At 37.2% G+C, this 24,327-nt stretch overlaps 1 protein-coding gene across 7 annotated transcripts in view; it reads right to left on the bottom strand.

Moving 5' to 3' along the window:
• KAT6B (lysine acetyltransferase 6B) overlaps nt 1–24,327 on the bottom strand; it is a 119,340-nt gene that overhangs the window by 57,821 nt on the left and 37,192 nt on the right. The window lies entirely within an intron of this gene.

Genomic DNA, 24,327 nt, shown 5'->3' with positions numbered 1-24,327 from the left:
CAAATAAAATGATGTGCAACTATTTCTCCAGTGGGATACTCAAATAATAGAGTACCTTCCCAGACTGGCTTCTAGCAGCTAGCATCACAACTCCTCAAAAAACAAAATTTTTTCTTTTGCAAATTCATAGTTTCCAGATTTAGCTAAGCAATGCTGTTAGTTTTATGTATCAGAGTAATTACGTGTTGTTTTCATCTTCAGATTTTACATTTCCACTCTATGCCACAATACTTTGAAAGCTGACAGACTATCTTCACTTGACCTACAGATCTGTATTCCATCACAGTTCTGGGAAGTGGGGAATGCTTGTTTTTAAGGGTATTCTTGAGAAGGCATCAGTTCCGTGTAGATATGCCCTTATACCTCAACACAACATAATATAGAAATATTGAAACTAGGTTTATATTATTGAGCTTTAGAATCCTCTTAAATCAAGCAGCAGATTCCAAAGAACACTGACACCAGCAAGGTGAAGTTGTCCTACCCAGCCAAGAGAAGCACACATACCCTTACCCTAGCCTACAACCACTTCCATGTAAACCTGAGGCATAGTATTTTTCTGAAAGCTTAGCACTCAGAAGGTCTGCTCACTGTTCATCTCTTCACAATCCAATTATCGGACTATTGACATACTTGTATACCCCAAAGAATATACATAAAAGATGACCAGAGCCGAAGACTATTCATAGGTATGGAGATGTCTGTTCTCTTCGATAAACTACAAAAGGGAACAGCAATATTACCATCTTATAACTAATAGGAACAAACATCATCTGCAGTCCTTAGTCTTACTAAGGCCTCCATTATGGATTATATGGATAGCTGAAATATTAAATTGCTACCTGGACAAAAATAATTGTTGAAGTTATAAAACTGGCAGATTTCCAATTTAGTCATGCTTCAAAAAAATTTAAAAAATTTTTTAATCAGTTTTGGCAGGATGACATTGAATGAGATGGGAATTCTATAGATGGGAAAGGATATATCAGCTACCTGCAGAATTTTTCACTTACAAGTTAAAAACAATGCATATACAAATAAAAGAAAATTAGTTAGTTACTATTCTTGCCAGTAAGATATCATAATTCAACAGATCTGTCCCATCATTACACTTTTAAACACACTTGTATTTGGAGCAAAATTATATTAACAAAAAAACACCATAAACTACACCAATAATCACCAGCAGAAAACTGGTCCAGTGCTATCCAAACACAACTGTTCACTTGCAGCATCATGTGGACATTTCTTAACTGCTACTTAAAGTTTAATACAGACAATTTTAAAAGAAAGATTATTCTTTTAGTGGAATCCAGTAAAAATCTCCTCTTGGCAACCACACCATTTCTCTCTCCCTGTGATACAACAGTGCTTTAGCCATTTCAGAAAGGCTTGCTCTGATAAATAATTTACAAAACATCACATATCATTCAAATCCAGGTCCACAATCTCATTTATCTTTCCAAGATTTTTTTTCTTGCTCTAGGAAAAGACATGGCCATTAGCCAACATTCATTTACTTCCCCATTTCACACACCCCCCCCCTTTTTTTTTTGTTTTTAACTAAAGGTAAAATAAAGGACAAAGGTTGTTGCCAGTTCAGGGCTACAAAGACTGATGTTCCCATACCAAACCTAATAATAGAGAGCTTGCAAATCCTATCACTTCACATACAAGTTTTCAAGAAACTTACAGGCTCCAGGATATATTTTGAGGCCATTTACATTAATAACTGTATTACTGGGTCTGATCTCTGAGCTACTGAAAGTTAAGAACACACACATTCTTGTCAAAACAGTAAACAAAACATAGTTTCATATGGCTTTAGCTTGTACAGTCAAAGCAAAACTATATTCATACTGGTCATATTATTTCTGGCTCACAACTGTCTCAATTAGGATAAACAAGTGGGGGTTTTGCTCAGGGTTTGTTTTGGGTTTTTTTTTTTTGTTTTTTTTTTTGTTTTTTTTTTTTGTTTTTTGTTTTTGTTTTTGTTTTTTTTGTTTTTTTTGTTGGTTTGGTTTTTTGACTGGGTCAGAATATAATCCAAACAGAAATGCATCTCCTACCTGCATCTCTTTTCTTAATCACTAGTTTCTGTTCTAAAACAGCAATTGATTATCATTATCTTCTGAAAAACAATGATTAGTCACCAGGAAGGTTAATTCCATTTTCTCTCTTACACAAACTAGTACAGCCAGTTATTCAACACTGCAATACTTTATACCAGGGGAACCAGTAATGTTTTCTTGTTATTCAACCTCAGTTTAAAAGGAAAATAACTTTTTCAACTAATATTTAAGAACCACATTAATAATTGCTTTACAAAAACTTTAAGAGTACGGTGTCTGCTCTGTCACTGAAGATAGGTCTGAATAGCGCTTATCCAGTAACATACTATTATTTCTTTAACAGAGCTAATAAACTGAAAGAATTTTTCATTCCTTTAATTTTGGGAACAAGGTAAATTACAACTTTCAAAAGGGTTTAGTTTTCTAGGCCACTAGAAATTGTACATCCAAATTTTAAAAGGCTGCCCTATTCAAATAACTGTATTTCTAATTGCAGCAGGGGCAAATTTGCAGAAAATTCATAACTTATGCCAACATGCAGTTGTGTTCAGAAATTGAAGTTTCACAAAAAGCAGTCAGGCAATAGGATTTTTTTCTTTTTAAATATATTATATATCATAGAGCAATAACAGACCATCAACTCAGCACCAGTAAACAGGTTGGGTTTTTATTTTACTTTCCAATTAGAAATTGAACAATACTTATTTAAGCATCATACATCCAACTGTCATAGTCAATCAATCCCTTAAAACATCACACATCCAACCACCGCAGTCCATCAATCCCCTAAATAGTGTTAAAACCAAGTACCATATCACGATATTTTTACTGTCATCAGTAATTTTGGCTCAGAAACCCTCGTCATGCACACACTGTGATAATCTGCCCAAGTTTACATCCTTAGTTTCTACAATAAGCAGGAAAGAAAGGATTAAGTTGTAAAAGACAGTATATAAATTTCTCAAATATATACAAGTTTTCAACAGATCGTATTACTTTACACTAATTAATTTTTAGAGTTTGTTAGGAGATACCTATTTAATCCTGCTACACATATAGTACAAATGTTAAACCAGGCATTATTTTTAACATTCACAACAGAAGTCTCAAATGTAGCCCCCCCTTCCCTTCAGGCAAAAATGCAGAGGCAAAGTTATTCCTATAAACAACCACCGACTGCAGCTGATCAGAGCACTGTCATAAAAGCTGTGTGACCCAGAAAAGCTATGCAGGTATGTTTTCAAGAGACTGGCTTACTAAAAAGAGTATCACAGACTATTTAGCAGGCCCCAGTCAGTGTCTCTGCTTTAGGCATTATATAAACGCTTGCTCTGATCTCAAATGCCCGACCTTCCTAAAAAGGGCACTAAAAAGATGAAGGAAGAAGTAAGGTCTGCAGCTCAGTTAGTCCCAACAAAAATTTGGTATATCATACACACTATGATTTTTTTTTTTTTTTTTGCTGTATGGAAGACCCCACAAAGAAACCAAAACCATCAGAACAAGAATCATATTCAAGTGCCCACTATTGAGTATCTAGAGAGAAAGACTGAAGACCATCAGATAGTCAAGTTTGAAAGCAACTGCCTTTCATCAGGAGGGCAATGCAAACCCACTGATGATTTCACCTCAGTGTGCCTATGTATCCTCAACCTGAGTGATGGGAGAAGGAAGATTTCTGAGCTGCTACCCCACCATGCAAAGCAGGAACGCATGAACAGCAGAACAAATCATGGGGACTGCGGGGGGGCCAAGGGAGGCTGCAAGTTGGTGCAGCAGGTGAGGCAAAGAACAGCATCACAGCTCATCCTCTTACATTCATTCGATACAGGGTAGAAAAAGGAAGGAAGAGCAACCACCCACATAACAAAGGAAAAGAGAAAAAGCATGAGTGACATCATTCACCATAAAGCATCTAAAATATCCTCCAACTTTAACGTCTGGCAAAGCAGAAAGAACAGTGAATTAAAGAGCAGAGATTAGTGTTTCCAGATTTGGGTTACTGCAGTAATTAGAAAAAAAACCATGGGCTACCCAAGGACTACTGTGAGGTTTTCAGGCCTAAGAAGGATGCTAGCCCCATGTCCACAGACTGGCAAGGACTCAATTATAGCACCAAAGATGTCAGTGGAGCATTGGATGCTACAGCAACCTTACCTTAAAAAGTTCAGGTTCCTCCCCCACATGCCAATCTTTATTTTAGAATAAGAACACCCCCAAAATGTAATTTCATAACATTTGTAGTTTTAAACCCATTTTAGACAATAATTGTTTGTGATTATCCTAACACTTAAGACCGTTTTCACTAAAAATAATTTGAATGCGTTTACACTAAATTTTGATTATAGTGTCATCATTCAGAAAACAACAAGAAAAACCATGCTTAGTAACTCTGTGCTACAGATAAAGACTAAAAATCATGAAACATACTGGTTTTGGTGACTTAAGGAAGTGTTTTGTAATTGATTTAAAAAATAAAGTTTCAACTATTTAGCATAGTACACAATTTCTGAAACATTAAGGACCCACTATCCTTATTGCTTTCTCACAGTCTTCACATATGCTGCAAACCCTGAGATTGTTCCACATAAAAATCATACTAATTTAGAAATAACAACATAGCGTTAGCATTAGTTAAATTAGTACAGTTTCCATATTTAAGCAAAGACTTAGAAGTAATTTATGCAACCAGTAAATGATTTTAATTATTTATTTTAATGAATCACAGGTATCTATTCTGAGAAACTAACTGGCTTTGCCACTGCATAAGATGAATCCTTGGTAAAAATTCAGCTGGACTTCTTCTACCTTATGCCAGAATTTGTCTCAAAACTCTGGCCCAAAATAACAGGTTTTTTCCTACTGTACTTTCTGTGCTTGTGGAATTTACATGCTCATCTGATTACATTTATAATTCCCATTAAATTCTTAAAGCATTTAGCAAGTTCTAACATCCCACTCCCCAAAAAGTCACATTGTTAAGTCCTGAAAGTCTTATTTTTGAGTATGCAAAGTTACCCACAAGTATAAATCCCACTGAAAGCAAGGAGATTACTATTTGCATTGCTATAGCACTCTGAGGCTTTAAACAGATTGTCTGAAAACTGTTAGGCATTAGCTGTGTACACACAATTATGGTTTTAAGTGCCAGTCTCATTAAATGTTATACACACATTAAAAGAAATAAAAAGTTTCACACACACTCCCAAGAAATTTAAGTTTGAACAGTAAACCAAAAACCTCAATTGTTCACATTTGTAACTGTCTCTCAATGGCTTTTCAGAAATACCTCAACATCATCTGACAAACTGCTGGAAGACACATCCTTATGCACAACACACAAATATTAGATCTCTATTATCCGATGAATAGAAACAGCATGCAAGTAATTTCAGGGTTAACAAGATAGACAGGCAAATTTTATTGAAAATGGAAACTGCCATGACCTTCACTAGGGATCCACTATTCTGGTCTCAATCCTTACCCTACTTCAATTACTTAACTATCTACAGCCTTAAGAAGGACAGAAGCAGCAAGCTTGCTTTCTCAGAATACCTATAGTTTGATAAAGCACCTTCATGGGCTATCTGCCCTTTTTTTTTTTTTTTTTTGACCATCACATCATAGTTTGAAAAAAAGAAGTCTTTGAACAAGAAATACCACCCATAGCACCTCTAAATACTGTTTTCAAAAAAATAATCTTGAAAAACAAAAACTGAATGAGCCACAGGTACCAATTTCTAGTCTCAGCTACTGAAGCAGTTCCTCTTGGTCACAGGCAAGGCAAGGCATTATGAGTACTTTCAGCTGCAATCCTCTTACTGCACCCATTCTGAGAGTAAAAAAATTGAGCATACTTTCTGCATATCAAAAAAGCCATCATGTTTCAGGAACTAGTTATTATAAGGTAAGCTAAACTGATTTTTTTTAAAAACAACTTCTTAATTACAACTGTCCAGTAGATCCCATGTTAGCTCTACATGGGAGAGCTAACCACACAGGTATCACATGGTAGAAAGTATACACTAACTCAAACGATGGTAAAAACATGCAGACAGGCTATTACTGCAGAAGTGTGAAAACATTAGACCTGCTACAAACCTTAAGGTAGCACCTATACATTCAGAGAGCACAAAGCAAAAGCCAGCACAAGGGCAGTTCCAAGAAAAGAGGACAGTTCAGCGTGCCAAATTTTTTTATTACACCTTTAATTCTACATTACATTAACAGCGTGTGTTGAGGAAGAACTATAGTCTGAAGCTTCTCCTCTTTCCCCAAGAGTATCTTCACTGCTAGAATACAGGTTTGTGTTCTCTTTTGTTCTATAAAACTCCTATTTCCTTACTACACGGTGGCTTCCTCTGCCCATATCCCCCTCCTGTACTTTCAAGGGTATGTCTGTATTGGAATTATGATATAGAACGTAACTGTCAGAGGTACATAAATTAGCCAAAACTGAGAAGTTTAAAACCCTTCGTGTCCTCCTGGATTCACACACCCCAAAAACATCTAACTGCAACAGTGATACTGGATTTCAGAGTTCGAAACACATTTTTGCAGGTCTGTGACCTCCACTTTGTGTGCACGCAGAGCAATCAGCAGTTGACTGGTGAAGAAGATTGTGAGGGCACACATATAAAGACCATCTCCCATATAATGTTCTTGAATCATTGTCTTGAGAACTGGAAATCTCACTTCCATCCTGCACTCATGATGAGGCGGGAAACTCCTGAAAATGCATCCAAATGGACATACTTCTACAGGTAACAGCAGAAGAGGGAGCACTCTCCCACCTCAGCCCATAAGAAAATGACGGTTCCTTAAACAGGCTTAAGAACTCTATTCACCTGAGCACACCAGTTCCCGTGCAAACCTGAGCTGAAATGATGTGTGCAGAGTATACAGTAAGTTACCCCTAGCTTTTTCATTGTTCTTCAGCTAATAATTCCATGTAATATCCTTAAAACAACTTTTTTTTTTTTTTTAAGCCAAGAAGTGTAAAACCAAAAAACCTGCCTCTTCCTTCCCACCCTGAAAAACATGGCCAAGCCTACAACGCAAACTTGTATGTTTCGAAATTTCTCTCCCAGAGTATTTTAACTAGCTCTTACAGGAAAATATATCATCTACCTCCCTGGACATGATACATCCCACTTGAACACAGCTCCCCACATTGCTTTGTGTGCCTTAGTATTAACCTCAGTCAACACGCATCACAACAGCTGACGGAACTGAATAGACAAAAAGCTAACCTGCATCTTCTTGAACAAGCGCTGTAATGAGGAAGACATGCATAAAATAGCATACACTACTAGACAGTTTTCTAAATACAGTTTCTATTTTTAAGTTACTGAAAGGAGCATTCCTGCTCCCTCTTCCAAACTGGGAAACAATACAACCTAGAACGGGGAGCTCACAACAATTAGTGCTTAGAAAACAGAATGCAACTTCAGGCTTCAAAAGTCTCTTTTCCTTGCAATATGGAAGAGACAATGAAAGTCTAATTCTATTTCAAATCAGACTTTTGTTATTTCATGCAATAATACAAGATATTAGAAACAAAACCAAAAACTAATTTCAGTTTCTTAAAGTTGCTTCAGCTGTGTTCAAGAAACCAACTAACATTAGCACTCTGCATAGTGAATATTACTCAACATGCAGGGAAGAAGAAACCCTGATCAAAAAAGCCACAAAACCCCCACAGAAACACACATGTACCTTTTCTAGAATGAGTTTTATTCATTTGCCCCAGTCCTCTTAATTAGCTTCACATAAGTCACCCTGCATTCATGTTTTGTTTGCAGTTTATATCCACTGAAAATTTAAAAAATCCACTTTCTGTTGAAAAACCACTACACAAAGCACAGGATATATCTCCTGAAGAAGGGCACAAAGCAGCAGCTTAAAAATACAGATAAATCTCCTAGTCCTCTGGAGGATCAGCTTTCATTTTTAACAGCATCAATCTAAAACCTCTACGCTTACAAAGGGGAGGTTTTCAAACTATAATCCAAGTTTAATAGACACACAAGACTATTGTAGACAGCCTAAAACCAACACTTTGGATATGTGTAGGCCCTGCTATCATTTCAAAAGTTACTGAACTCAGATACTTTACTTACTGAAATTGTATCCCTTCTGTGATCTTTTGTCAATTCCTATGGTAGCACTACAGGAGAAAGAAGGCTCTTCCCTCCTGAATGGGAGGGAATTTCTTATTTCATATGCGGGTTTCCTACTTTGGTCCTGCACCTGGGACTAAACAATTAAAAAGTGTATTCACCTTTCCATTATGGTACTAGTCAGAGTGTTTTTAACATAACGGCAAAAGTCCTGTAACCAAGGCTATTAATATAACGGAGCTATGAGAAGGCTATCCACAAGTCCCCTCTTCTGTATTCTCCACTGTGAGATTAGAGCCCAGCTACAGATCCTTCCACTAAGGGGTACTTATGCTTACCAGCCAGCTTATAAATAGCTCAAGCTGTAAACGCATCCTATATACACTGCAGTTTTCCAGTTGCATCTTCCTGTAATTCTGATGACCATCACCTACATTGTGCAAATCTAACTTTGGGCCAAGCAGTCTTCAGACTTCTTGAAACTGTCTCTTAGTGGTTTTGAAGTGAAAAGACCGAGGGGAAAAAAAAAGTTATTTTAGTACTTTTCAGCTATGTTATTGATACCTGTGGCAATATATTCTCTTCAGGAATTCACATTTATAAGTTGTCTCTATCAAATAGATGAAACTGAAAAGACCATGCACCATCAGTAAGTACCGCATGTAGACGATGTTCCCCAATTCCACATTCAACTACTATTGGGTTTGCTCCCATCTTTCACCTTCTGCAAGGTACCCTTGGGAAATTAATTCAAAACGTATTTGGAAGTTAAGATTTTCTATAAAGATAAATCCGATCCATTTTCTTTACACCTAAGATGTAAAAAACCTGATGTCTTGAGACTCATCCAAAGGGATATTTCAAGAACAGTTAAAATTAGAAGGGCTCCAAAACTTTCTTCTTTTTCAACTCCAAACTTCATCCTTTCTGTTCCCCTACTTGCCTACTATGAGACCAGCAACTGGTTCAAAATCTACATATCTTGAATTCCACTTTCCAGCTAAAAAAAAGACTTCACTCTTTCATCTGGCACACAGAACCACCTCAGTGTACCAACAATAGGCTTGCTTTTCTTCATTCCCTCTCCAAAGTAGACCGTTGATTACCACAGACCAAAGTGAAACCACTACTGCAGATCCAACCAAGCAGATTATACATAAAGTTGCATTACTCCTAATATAGCAATCATTAGTCAAAGTATGATGTCATCGTCCAAGTGATACTTTTGCTTTTTACGTAGCTCAAATTCTTCTTTTTCCAAAGTAAGAGTTTTCACTCTTCATATCTCCCTCAAAATTCAATCCTTTAAATCCATCTAGATGTCTTAAGAGCATCATACATTTCTGTTACTCGCCATGCACTCTGTCACAAAAATGATGCACTTAAGCTTTAAAACAATTACCTATCATTATCATCCTCATCACAACCTCATCTATATCATCAACCACAATGCCATCCATTGTGTTTGACAACATGTAGTTAAAAAATACACATCACTCACATCACTAGTATGTAACCTTTCCAAGAATCTCACCTTTAAGTACACTCCTACGTATTCATTCAGAGGTAAACTTAATTACGTAAGCCTCTAGCTTTCTACAATTCTGCTCATCACTTGCCTCTTATTTTCACATTTTCTTCACATATCTCAGTTCCTTCATATGCTTAGGAGATTTCCAAACTTTTTGGCATGGAATCCATTGGTTTTTGTCACATGTACATACAGTTGTTTGAATGGGATTGCATCTCCTATCTCCAAATTCTACCTGTTACTGCAATGCAACTAGGGTGAAGCAGGTGCCACATGTAATCACAAGCAGGTAAGCAGTGGTGCAATTCACAGACCATGATACCATGGGTATGTCAATCTTTACATTCTTTGGGGAAAAGTATTGCTTTTAAGCAGATTAAATAAATTCCAGAATGAAAAGCACACACTTCATTGCCATAATATTATGTTTACTCCGATGTTTGTATATATGCATATTTTTATTCATAACTTATTACCAAAGTCAGTCTACATAAATGTGTAGAATATGTTTGCAGTGTGGCACAGGATAATTATTAGTTGTCTTGATGCTAATTGCTCAGGGAAAATGTTTAATTGCATATTAAATTGATCATATGCATATTTTGTTTAGTTTAGTTAGGGCAAGTTTACTGTCAGCACTATCTAGATTTGAGTAGCGCTATACTAAATACAGAAGTAGGGCTTTATGAGACTGGGCTAGTGTCTGAAATGCAATTTTAAGTAAAACAAGCAGAGCCTCATTCTACTTCAAGATGAAGCAGCTGAATTTCTGCACAAAGTCAAGAAATATCCTGCCTAGTTGCCTCACATACCTGAAGGGAAAAATATTAGGACCAAAGCAAAATAATTACGGCTGCAAATTCCAGAACCTGATATGGGACCACAAGAGAACTATTTCTTTAGATTTCTTCTACTAATGTGATTATGAAATGGAAGCTTTAAATAGAGAGAGCTAAGTTTTGGGTTTGTTGTGTTGGGGTTTTTTTTGTTGTTTTGTTTTGTTTTTTTAAAAGGATTTCGCTTTAATACATGCATATAACTTGACATCCTTTCTGCTCAAACAATTATTTTAAGAGCAGATGCAATACAAATAATATCACTGTAAATAACACAGTCACTTCTCTTACTGAGACCCAAGTAGTAGAGAACTATCATAGCCAGACAGCTATATTCCTATGGGCAACAAGTAACAGCATTTAGGCCACTGACCTTTCTGTTGCCGAGTCACTAATTTTTATTTGATTAAAAATGCTGGCACTAAGATACTACTCTACCAGGTGAGCCACAGAGCAATACAAGTAATAAACATCTGTTTTTCATTTATTTATTTTAAAATAAAGTCATTCCTGGTCTCCTTTCTGAAGAGGGAGAAAGCTGGACAAATAGCTGATTAAACGTTAACAGCTTCATTTCCCACCCCACTCCCCACAACAGGAACTGAACTTCATTCTTGAGAGAAGAAAAGCAGTTTATTCAACAGGCAAGACACTGAAATCGCTTGCAGGCGTTTACCTTTACAAGCTATCGCTCAAGACACAATGCCATTGAAAATCTGCCAGATCTGTAAAGTACATACAGCATATTTTATACAATACCTAGGAGAAGAGCAGTTTTTCACTTGATCGAGTGCTGAAATCTATGGCAGAGGAATAATAAAGGTGAATAGGCAAAGTAGCCCTATACCCCAAGGAGCTACCTAAGAGTCTGGCATTTCAAACAAATGAAACATATTGCTCTATTAATCCCTGCTTCTTTAGATGTATAGGTAATGTTCAATATTGACATACTGTGAAGAAATTCCCCCCTCAAATCAAAACGTAATTTTAGAATTAAAAACCCAGATCACTGTAGTTCATTTTACAAATACGGTAAAATTTCTCCATTAGAATATAATAAAGCACTGTTAAGTAGCCATGCTATGTAAACCAGAGCTCAAACAGCTCAGAACAAAGCCAGTAAATACTTCACAGAAGATCAGCTTTTCTTAGAAAGGTTTGCAAGTAGGCCTATTAAATAAAGTTAAATGAAAGTCTCTTAAATGAAAAAGGCTTGAGATTTGCCTTCAACTACTGCATTTAAGCTAGGGGGAAAAAAATTATTGCAGCAATTTGTATTGCATGGCTTCTGGAAACAAATCTAGTCAGGCTCTCAAACCCTGGTTTTAATCTATTTTGTACATTATTTCAAAGTCTGTAGTATCAAACAAAACCTGTGAAGTCCAAGAGGCCATTCTCTGTCCTACCGATAATATTTAATATTTCCCACTACTCAGGGAAAGTGTGCGAGTACTAGCGTCAGAATTCGTACAACAGAAAAACAGGACAGGAGAAGGGTCATAGCGAAGTTCATTCAGCCAGCAGCTCGCTTACTGTAATTTTGTGAGGGATTTTTAAACAGTGCTTCAAGGTGGTTATGCTCTGTCTCAAAAAAGGCAACTGTATTTACTGCTGATAGCCTACAGAAGGTGGTAAGAAACTTCCACTCCAACAAAAAGGCATAACTGAAGGAAAGACTGTATTAAAAAAATCATTACTTAGTAAATCAATTGAACAATACTACTGGACCATGCCCAAGTCTGACATTGAGGCCTTCTAGCATCAACCTCCCTCTGACACTGACAGGGTTATTTAATGTAACAGGAAGCTGCTCCTGTTCACTTCCATTCAGTTACAGAACTAAGCAATGAAAGAACCTGTACCTACATCATCATCCACAGTTAAGGGCCACTGCCCATTAAAACAAGTGTCTTATTTGTAATATTCAAACTACTTAGATTGTAAGTTTTCTTGTGCAGTGCAACCACAGAATCACTTACTTTGATCTAATTCCAAATGAGTGCAGAGCATGGTTGGGACACGACACACTGACAAACTCATGTAAGACATACTGCAGGAATCCGCTTCATGAGAGAATTTTCTGTGCAGGGATTTTTCCCTTACCTCTTCCTTCACGTACAGGAGAAAATGTGATATCCCAATGGAAACAGAGAAGCAGCATGACAAGAGCTACCCTGTATAACTCACTGAACAGTCTTTAGGAGTGGATTAACCTGTAAGGCCAAGGGACAAGTAAACTAGCAGGTCAATTTTTCACTTCGTGTACTCACTGTTCAGCTGGTTTAGCACTAGCAGATAAATACAACAAAATTCTGACCTCGATCTCTTGCAAGGAAGCCTGCAATTCTGATCCCTACAGACTCTACATATTTTAGGCTCCCTGACAGGCTACTGTGAGAAACGTATCTCCCTTAACCAGTCAGAAGTAGCAAGTAGACAGTGGATCCTGAGGCACAAGCAACGAGACTGGCTATACTGCTATTTCTTAACAGTCTAAATCAAAGTATTATTTACAGCTCTTGTCCTTTGGTGGCTTAACTCTCCAGTATTTTTTTAAAATGCTTATAACTAAGCATCTATGCTTATAGCATAAGAAATAATGCCATCAATTTCGTGAAAACAAAAAATGATGTGGTTTTTTTTAACAGCAAAGCTAATTTAAATGCTTCATTACATTTAGAATGAGCACAGTATCTCCCTCAGTTTTGCAAAAAGCAAGCATTTGTGCAATATCAATTAAGTAACACAAATCACAATTTTTAAAGAACATAGAAAAGGTTTCAAAAACTACTTGTCTAAAACACAGATCACTTCAACAACAGCCTATAAAGAATTCTATATAACCCAACCCACAGAAGAGGCCTGCTCTCATGCTCTCTCCCTCTGCTCTCCCCCCTGCCCTGCCTTTGATGCTTACAATATAACCCCTAAAAGCCTTCATTACTTACAAGAAGCGTTGCTAACCAAGTCAACATCTGAAAGATTCAACTTCTACACCATGGAATTTTTGGAACATAATTTAACTGTACTGGATAGATTTCTTGAAAACAAAAAACAAAATTAAAAAAAAAAAAACACCAAAACAAAAATATCCAAAAAAAACAACCAACCAAAACAACAACAACAAACACAAAACAAAAAAAAAAAAACAAAAAACCCAAACAAACAAACAAAAAACCACACCAAACCCTGCAGTATAAATTGTACAGAAAGCCCTCTCCAGACTTAGAATTCTGGTTGAGATCTTGACTCCGCTGCCATATGAGAGCTGTGCCACTGATGTCAATGCAGTTCAGATATAACATATCTTTCTCTCATTTTTTAGCTTCTTGCAAAATTTTCTTTGAATATACCATTTAAAGAGTGCTCAGCTTTAAGCAAACAACTATAAATTTTACTGTTTGGGAAATAAGACATACTTGCAGCCCAAGCCAGTATCCTTTAAAGTTTATTTGAACCCAAATGCGAGGTTCACATTAACTGACCAATAAAAGACATACATTTTATGTTCCAAATGTAATCAGGTAATGTATATAATAGTTAATACAATGCACTCTAAAGTTACTTGATCTGACCAGAGTCAGACCACTGCCAAATAAATAAAAAGTATGATCTAGTTATTCCACACACATCAAAATAGTTTCATGATAGGCTAATTAATCATGAACATAACTTTTCAGACATTACATAATTTCACACAGACTTGCTTGTAGCTCCTGCCAAAGAAAACAACGATTTGTATGAGAAATAAATCTACACTTGCAGAGAGATGACAGTGACAAAACATGACGAGAGGAAGAAAAACAGGGGGGAAAGGAAGGGGAAAGTATTAATATCGCACAAAAACCCCTGTATAATTTTATTACTCAAAAAATAGCAAAGCTTAAAAGCCAAAATACATGAATCAGGTGAACCCAGCAACTGAAAATAACTTTTCACTCTCATCTTTCTTATTTTTATAAAATGACAGACTATTTCTTGAAATGATGTTTGATAGAACTTCAGAAACACAAACTTAAATCATGCAACTTGTTCTGTGACGCTTATCTGAGATCAGGAATCTCCTTGTAGTAACAGTGGGTTTATTTCTCATTTACAATAGATCTAGCAGTACACAGATCAAGCACAGATCAGCATATTTCAGCAACACAGTCTCAGATTTACATTTCCAACCTGCCAATAAATTAACATGTGATTAATTCAAATTACATGTTAAAAACATATAAAAAGAAAGCCAGATATAAAGCAAGCCAAGAATCAATGTTTCCTGGTAACATAATTTTTAATTCCCCTTGTAGGCCCCTCTGATAATGCATTCAAACCCCAAATGGCCAAGGCACTCTAACTGATAAAATAAGGCAGACGGGGGGGGGGGGGGGGGGGGCGGACACGACACGGACAGGCAGGAGTCAAACTGATATTCCAGAAGTGTTCATTTCAACTCCTCCAAGGGTTTACAGCAGCTAACTAATTACCTAAGTGACAACACAGGCATGCAAACATGCGACTCTGCTCTATGACACACAAAACACCCACAATGTAAAACAATGAAACAGCTATGTATTAACACATACATTTATACAGTGACCAGTTTGCTTTCTTCCCTTAAAAAGGCAAGAGGGGGGTGGTGGAAGAGGGCATGTTTCCAGTCATTTAGGACATCTGTAAAGGCGTTGTATTTCTACTACTCTTATATTAAGTATCTTTGAATATGCAGAGAGAACAGCGTCATTCTTTGGTGCCGGCTGGGAGACTTGAAGGCTGCACACAACATCTGCCAGTTTCCAATGCGCTATTAGCAGGAATTCCATAATTTGTTCACCAAGTGAGTTGAGAGCAGGCAGAAAGGACAAGTACTTTTGCATCACAACAAATACTATTTTCTTTACAGACACAACACTTAAAATGATACTGGCCACTCAGTAACATATTTCAATTTAGACTGAGTTTGTTGAGCAAGACCACAAAGTGCATACTAAGGAACAGAGTAATGCATTCTGAAGAGGATCTTCCTTGAAAGACAAGTCAAGTCAGGAGTGGTTTATGACATTGGCTTACACAGTCTATTCCTCTTAAATACTTTTAAAGTTTCATCATACTTGAGAAAACAAATTTGTACTTCTAAGATATTTGTAAGATAATAGTTATCACTGCTGCTGTTTGGCAAAATTAATGAGCTTGTGGTAACAGAGGTTTCTTAGCAATTTCTCTGCTATATACTAAATTCTTAGGGACAGCAACCCCTTTCCTTCTGCTGGGGAAATTCATGGGTGGTAGTTCTACTGCTACTGACTAAACACAACTCTCCTCTCTTCCATCCTCCTCCTGTCCATCAATTAATCAATAAAAATACAGTTAAAATGCACTCAGGAAGAACACCATGACTAGCCTCTCCAGCTTCTGCTTTCGTAGTTGGGGCAACAGTCCCTCCTGTTCTGGTGACAGAGGAGTAAGAAAACTTATTCCCACACACGCCAACAAAACTCACCTCACCCTGAAAGAGTCAGGAATTTCTACTGTTAGAAAAAAAAGGCTCTCAAAAGGTTTCTCATCAAATCCCATATCAGGGAAAGTCCACACAGCCTGCGGATTTATATACCTTTTAGTTATATAATTGCAATTCAATGATTCTGTATGCATATAAGCACAATTCACTGTTCATTGAAGTAAAGTTTATCATTCAAAGTGTGCTGGAAAAGAGGAAGGAGAACTAGTAACTTTGTTACATATTATACCCCATACCCCTTGCCACATAAAAAATAAGGTAAAGACCATCTCCACACCAGAAGCCACCAGTAGGTAAAATAGCAGCTGTAAGCCAAATTTGCTGCTAATATCATGACTCTGTAAGTGTTTCCTAACATCTTCTCTCTCCCAGAAGCTCATGGGAAGGAAGCTGCACTGTAACATCCCCAAAACATCAACATTGATTATGATATCCTTCATGCATTCACAATATGAAATGTTGTCATGGATGACAGGGAAAAGGAAGAATGGATACCACTAGGTATGTTTTCCTAAATACTCCATTTTAAACACAAAAACATTTACGGTCTGCAAAATTTAAATTTAAACTAAAAACGCATAAATTTCTGGTGTAAGATATGTATATCAAAAAACCAAAAACAACAACAAAAAAAACCCACCACATACACCACAAAGAAAACACCATCTCTTCCTTCACAACAACTACCAATAATATCCACAGGTACAGAAGGAAGTAGAACAGTTAGGACATCTGGCAAATTCATATTTTGTTACCTTTTTTGCATCTTGTCATCTTCTCCATTACAACTGCAGGGGAAAAAAAGATATTGCAGGAATCTTTTTCTGTATTCTAAGACTTCTATTTCCTGGGTGAAAATGCTGTTCTCTTGCCCATAACAGCAGCTAATCACACAGTATAGTCACTACTCCAGCACTGCTTTCTAGGAAAAAACAAGACCTTCACTAAGATGTCTGCCCTCCTCATCAGAATTTGCAGAATCTGCTGACATGGCGTCCTCTAGAGCACCTGCAGTGCTTGCAGGGGAAAAGTGGAGTGGAAGTAGAATGGAATACTGAAACCATCAGCTTAGGCAAAAGGTATTCCTCATAAATATCTATACAGCCTCCCGAAACCTGTATCTCCTAAGTTCACTGTCTTTTCCCCAGAATACCTCTGTTGAATCATCTCTGTAAGGAAGATGACAAAGAACTTCTATGGTGTGTCCAGAGAAGGAGACAAGTTCATGGTAAAAAATAAATTGATGTCAAGACAGACAACAGGGAAACACAGCAAACAAATATCAGAGAGTCCTGAACACTGCCAAGGATGGAGTTCAACAATCTCCCTGGGCAGCCTCCTGACTTCTGCAGGAATAAATCTTTCTACTATCACAAGTACATTCTCTAAAAGTTTGAAATCTCTGAATTCAAACAGAAATAAGATTCATATACAACATACCAGAAAACAGATCACAATGTTACCACTGAATGCATAAGATGCCAGAGCCATAGTTGCAACTTTTATTTCTAGAGAGGCATAAATTTATTACTGCACTAGTTAGTCCTCCATTCCCCCACTTAACTGTATTTCTACTATAATACCAAACACTGTATCAGGGCATTTTTACAGCTTTCTCAAAGTCCCATTTAATCAAAAGCATATGAATTAAGCTAGAAACAGCTGCTAGAATACCAATCCAATGAAGATATTCAGCTTCTAGTTGGACCTGTGATTTGACTCCCTTCACACTGTCTTTGGATAGCTGATTATAGTATCACTGTTTTTAAACACAAAACAAAACAAAACAAAACAAACAAACAAGACTAGAAGAGAGTGCTGCTTGTAGAACTTAAGGACTGTTCTTTCCTCCTCTAGCACTACTTAAATACCAGCAGAGAGCATTCAGCACCTAGGAGCTCTGACCCTATTCCTTGAACTGGGGCTGAATATGCAGTTAGACTATAGTTCTGCACGCACAGAGAGTCAATGTGTCATGGTCGGCACAGACACGTGTCCCCTAAATGATACATGGGAAAGAAAAGGAAATAAGCCTACAGCACAGTTTTAGTCAAAAGGTGTCAGCTCTGAGAAAGTAACGTAAGAAATTAATATTAATTCATTCTCACCAGTGGTTATACCAAGAACTTTTCAGCTTCAAGATTACAAGTTACAGAGACAGAGGTAACCTCCTCCCCACCCCCAAAGCCCCAAGCAGACAGGAGACAAAAGTCAGGAGACTGCAATAACTGTCCGAGTGAAGAGTTTCTGGGATATCTACAATATAAAGCAGTTTAGAAGTGATTGTCTATCTTCATTCAACGCTCTAATTTAGTGGAGTTAGTGAACATGCATTCGTTTGTACTTAATCTGCTCAGAAATCAAAGCAAGCATCATTTCTTTGAAGAAACTTGACTATTTGCCCCAAACACCAGTTTAGTATTTTAAAGCAATTCTAAAGCAATTCTATTCTTAAGACAACATAGCCACAAACTAATAAGATTCATAGTTTTAGACTATCCCACCTTGTTTCACAGCAAAAAATGTAACACCATTCTTAAACTGACCCTTCCACTCATTCAGATATATCCAGAAGAATTAAGGGAGATGCCTTCATTTTATTTCAGTTTGAAAAGTGATCATCTGACAACCAAACCCTTTCACTTATTTGTAAGAACAGGTGCCTATTAGGTAAGCATAAAAATTGCATGGACAGTGTAATCCATAAAGAAAAATCAATAAAAATATTTGGTCATGTGATTGGGGGTGGGGGGACACCAGAAATCCCAAACTTGTCTTTTGGCCATGGCAAGGGGAAAGGGCATTTCTCAGTGTCCACAAAATAGCTTCCTGGGCCCAAAAATCACCCAGCATTTGTCACCGACAGTGACAAATCATCTCAGCATACATAGTTTATATGGACAGAAGTACTCAAGTTCAGCTTATGCTACTTCAGCAAGTGAAGTAACTAATGCTAGAAGGAGCATTTCTGCATAACAGTAAACATGTACAGTAGCCTTAAGCTCATGAGACATGTTTTTGAAAATACACTTGCCATTGAAACTGTTTTTTAAAACAGCATTCAGCCCTAACGTAGGCCTCCCCACTGCATGAAAAGACCTTCTCCAAAATTCAGATTATAAAAAAAGTTTTGTCTATACATTTATATTATGAAGTATGCATAATATATGTTGAGAGTTTAAGTGCATCAGTATTTCCTTCTAAATACTCTACCCATCTCCTCCCTAAGAAGGAAAGCCATAAAAAGGAGTTTAAAGGAAAGAACTGAAGTCTTGTGTATATTGTTTTGCCTCCTGAACAGTTTTTAAGCCTACATCTTTCCCAACAGTTCCTCACTTGTAGCTCTGCAAAAGGAGCAGCGTGTCAGAGCTGCAAACTCCTACCACTGCTGTGTAAGCACCAGTAACCTAATCACAAATCAAAAGTTACAATATTTAATGATGCTAGAAATAAAACAGCTGAACAAATTCTGTGAATGCACAGGCCTAACTTATACCAAATTGATCTAATCCAATGTTACTTTAAATTCCCCAACTACACACAACAAATTGTGTTGTAGCAACAAAACATACAAAGTGGGCAAAAGAACTGGTTTATATCCAAATTAGCAGAGAGGCAGGGGGAGAGGGGAAATGTGTACACAGGTGCATACACTTAAATTCTGCGTGTAAGACAAGTAAGGAAGCAACCAATGCAACGAGGTTCTGTTGCAATATCATTACAATTTTGATACTGAGGACAACAACTACAGCCAAGCACTTAAACTGATTTGCCACTTCTAGCTTCTCAATTAAGTACATAATCATCTGATTGCAAGAAGTGTATAAAGCAGGACTGAAGGGTAAATATAAGACAAGATCAGCAAACGATCATGCTTCCGTAGTAAATTTGAGGATAGTAATTGTTGGGGGGTGGGGTGTTGGGCGGGAGTTTCCCTGTCAACATTAACCTTCCTGGAAGATTGTTAGATCTGACAGTTAAGGCAAAAGAGCGGTAGAGAAAAACACCGAGAGGAAACAGTGAGGGAATGTATTGTAGAACAGGAATAATACTGAAATCACTTTTACCTCCTTTAAAGCTTAGCACCGTTAATTCCTGTATGAAGTTATTAAAGTGCATTGCGAAAGTAAGGAGGATTAAGCTTAACACAAATACAACTCTCCCAAAACAAGCCACTAATAAAGTGACAAGATGTGTCTCTTGGATGCATCTTTAAGTAACAGTTTGAAGTGAAGAAACTCTTAAAATAACAGGTGATCCCCTCACAAGCATGAGGGGGGGAAAAGAAAAGCAAAAGTGATGGTAGGAGCCATGTTCAATGCTTAGACTTATAAAGAACATCCCCATTGGGAGAAGGTCTTACCTATAGTTATTACAATGCCTTCCTGGAAGATGTAAACATATTTAAAGAAGTAAAATGGGTGTTACCACTAATTAGCTATCATTGCCTTTTGTTTCTTTATTACTTATTATACCTAAAAGACATATTGGTCAGGAAGCAATACAAGACTAACCGTATAAGTATGTTTTTAATATAAAATTGTACGATTATTGGGACGGGATATTTTTGTAAAAAGATAAATAATTTTTGTATGACACACAGAAACAGATGATGTCAAACGTGAAAATATGAGACCAGGTTCATATGTACCTTGATCCTGGATACAAGCACTGCAGTAAAACTTATGACCTTTCGTACTTATAATCGTCTAAAAATTGAATGCAAGAGTAACTGTAAAGCAGCTTTTTATGAAAAAAATACTCCAAGAACCCCAATAAATGCACAGTATATTAGACAATATTACTTTCAATCAGCTCTCTTCTAGACCTATTTCTCCCACCAATTTTACTTCACTGTCAAAACCAAGTTCCTCTTTTTCGTAAATGAAAATTGTTAGAAGTTTAAATTAAAGCATTGAAATTATAATCCTATTAGGAAATGTGATAGTTGAGCAATTTCTTTGGTCTGATCATCCCTACTGATAGCTATGTTCAGTACAGTAAAAGGAGCAATGATATGCAGATACAGAACACAACCATCTTATGCAACTAAACCAGGTGAGTCCTCGTGTCTGTAACTGCTAAATTCTGGCAAGCAATGAAGTTGATGCAGTAAGTTCCTGGCATGGTCTAGCTGATGAAATTCAAATCCCCTTCTCCAGCTGCCAACAGAAAGATACGACCACCATCTGTTTCACTAGCCTACCGGACTACAATTTTGCACGCTGGAGTTTGTGGTTTCCCCTCTTCCTCCCTCCCTCCTCTTTCTATCTATAAGAGGAGCCTGGTAGGTTTTGGTTTCCACTCAGTTATACTATAGTAACACCTGGAGTGACTCCATTTTTTCACCAGTTTTGCTGGATTTATCAGAGAAGAGTAACTGCTTTCTGACAATACATGCAGGAGCACATATTACAAAGTCATCTGCTTTCCAAATAAGCCATTGAAATAAAATGTAGACCATAATCAAAACACTTTCGGCTACTTAGATCAGAAACCTCTTCCCCAACTTTTAGCTTGTGCATTGTGCACTGAGCATCATGATAGCTTCTCTTTAGCTGCACTGTAATAGCTATCAGGTCTCCCGCACAAAGAACCATTTGAACTTTTGAAGAAACCAGATACAAGTTAGGACAAGGGATTCTTCACCAGTTGTGTAGATTTATCTCTAACTAACATGACCTGCCCAAAGTAAGTTACAACGCTGAAAATTCAAGACTGCAACATACTTGTAGGAGAGAGTTCAGACTTGTTATATCTTGAAGGAACCCCTACCCACAAACCAACAAAAAATATCCCACCGCTAGCTAATTTGTTTGAAAAATATATTGTGCAAGGTGGTGGGGGTTTTGTTGTTTTTTCCTTTATTAAAACATCAGATTATAAATCGGTTTTCTTCAAAATTACTTCTCTGTCTCTAAAGCTCATGCACATAGACAATTCAAGCACTTCAGAGACTAATCTTTTAGGGGGATGGGAAAGGCAAAAGTAGACAGGGAAGGAGGATGGATTTCAGCATTTCTGAAAGTCTGACCTGCAGTCTGTTCTGTCAATATGATTTCTTAGTGTAAATTGCAGTTGGCGCATTTATATGGAGAAGGCTCTGTGGACCACACTGAACAAAGAAATTAAGATCTCCCCATAGGATCTTTCCATGCTGTCTTTATAGAAGTGCATGCAACTGTAGCTTTATGGAGGTAGAAAATAAGTACACAGTGCAAGAAAGTCCCTTAATCCTACCCTCTAGTACCACAGCCCTATAAACTGGTGAGCTGTAGACGTAACAAGGAGTCAAGAGCATAGTGTTGCAAGCACAACCTTTTGAGATGCTGTCACCCCTCAAAGATTAATCATGTTGGATCCCAGGTTGAACAAGCACCAGCAACACTCAGGTTGCCAGGAATGCAGAGGTGCAGCCATTCACCGCTACTGCTGCCGAAACATAGGCTAAGCAATAAGATAGTGGCATTTGGTTTTCCCCTTAACTGAGATTTATTAAATACTGACTGGGGAGGAGGGTCCTCCCATCTCATATTCAAGATTCCTGTCCCATTCCTTAAGTGAGCTGTGTAAGAAGCATCCACCCCAAAGAAAAAGTTTAGAGTACAAAAGTCAAAGCAGACTCAAATCCCAGAAAACATTAACACCAGCAATGCCATCTCATTAATCCATTTTAGTCTGATAATTTCCAAGAATCAGGAGATCAAGTGTTGGAAGAGTCAGGTTAAAGTTAATATTCCACTCCCCAATATGCCAAGATTCTTCATTTGGGGGGGGGCGGGAAAGTTAGTTTTGCAAAGAAAAATGAACATGATTCAGATAGCTTTAGATGTAAATAGTGGGATGAGATGGGGACAGGGAGGTGGGACTTAAACATTAATTAACTGACAGTGGCTGCAAAACACATATTTTGTTTCAGAGCAGCTCAGTGCCAAACATAACCACCAATCAGACACCAAGACACTGGAAGAGTAACCCACCACCCTCCATCACCAGTGAGGATATCAGCATTACTTAAGAGTGCCCCAGATTAGAGACACACACAGAGAACAACTATTTGGGGAATTAGAGAGAAGACATATGTCCTTTTACCACTATTTACATCTGTTGTACAGAAAGATCTGTTTCATATTTATTAGTTGCATTTAATTTAGTGCAGATCTATATAATAAAACATCTATTTTTAAAGTATCATTAGCCTATTATTAGCTACACAAAAAACCAGTATTGGATTCCCCCCATGCCACCTCCTCCCAGCAATACTTCACTTGATACTCATTCATCTCCAGGATTATCATATAACTACCAGTTTAAAGCTGGATCAATGTTTTTTCACTTCACTGAACAACCCAATCAATAGCAACAAGGACACTCTGCTGTCAAAAGCAAACTGCTGCTCATGCTGCTAGTCCCCCCTGGGCTTGGTGTTACAGAACCACGTTAGATAGATCCTACCATGCAGCACTCAATGTGACACTGATCACTCTGTAGGCACAGTGCAGAGTATTGATATCAAGTATACAGCTAAATCAACACAGCTAATTGCTTGCACCTTCAGTAAATAAAGCTGTAGTCATGACAAACAAGTTGTAAAATTATTTGCACCTCCTACTGAGGAAACTAACCTAGTCTGATTCCTGGTTTAATTACATATGCATGTATTTATTTTTCAAGAAGGCAAAGCAAATGGAGAGGCTTACAACAAAATAATGCAAGTGCATTTCTAACCAGTACTACCTAAGTAAGTTTTCAAATTTTTCATCCCAACCACTGTAAAGCATACCACTCTTTTTACAACTCTCCAACTTCTGGAGAGCTCTGCAAACCAAAAATATCACTGTATACTTTCCAGACAAGAATCACGTTTTGTACTTATATTACACAAGTTCTAAGAGTATGGAGGGAGTTGTATATACAAGAGATTCCAGGGGTAATCTCTTAAGAATACATGCCAAACAGTGTAACCAAAGCAAAAATCCACTCACTGGGCTGTCTATTTTGTATTCAGTCTGTCTGTAGGGAAAAAAAAAAAGGAGGAAAAAAAAAAAAAAAAAAAGGCAAGCACAGCTTACATTTGACTCCTGGATCATCTTATTAAATAAAATTAAGCAATTCCTTAATCTGCATCTTCCATTAAGATACACAAACAGAAAAATGTGTTTCTTGAAATCAATTTTGTGTAATAGGAACAAGATGGGAGAGAAGAGGACAGAAAGGGCAGAGACATCACACTGAAGAAATGAAAGTATTTTTCCTTACT

This window comes from Platalea leucorodia (assembly GCF_965183815.1).
Source record: "Platalea leucorodia genome assembly, chromosome: 4".
NCBI classification, from domain to species: Eukaryota; Metazoa; Chordata; class Aves; order Pelecaniformes; family Threskiornithidae; genus Platalea; species Platalea leucorodia.
The sequence above is the reverse complement of the archived record's forward strand: the minus strand, read 5'-3'. Positions and strand labels throughout refer to the sequence as shown.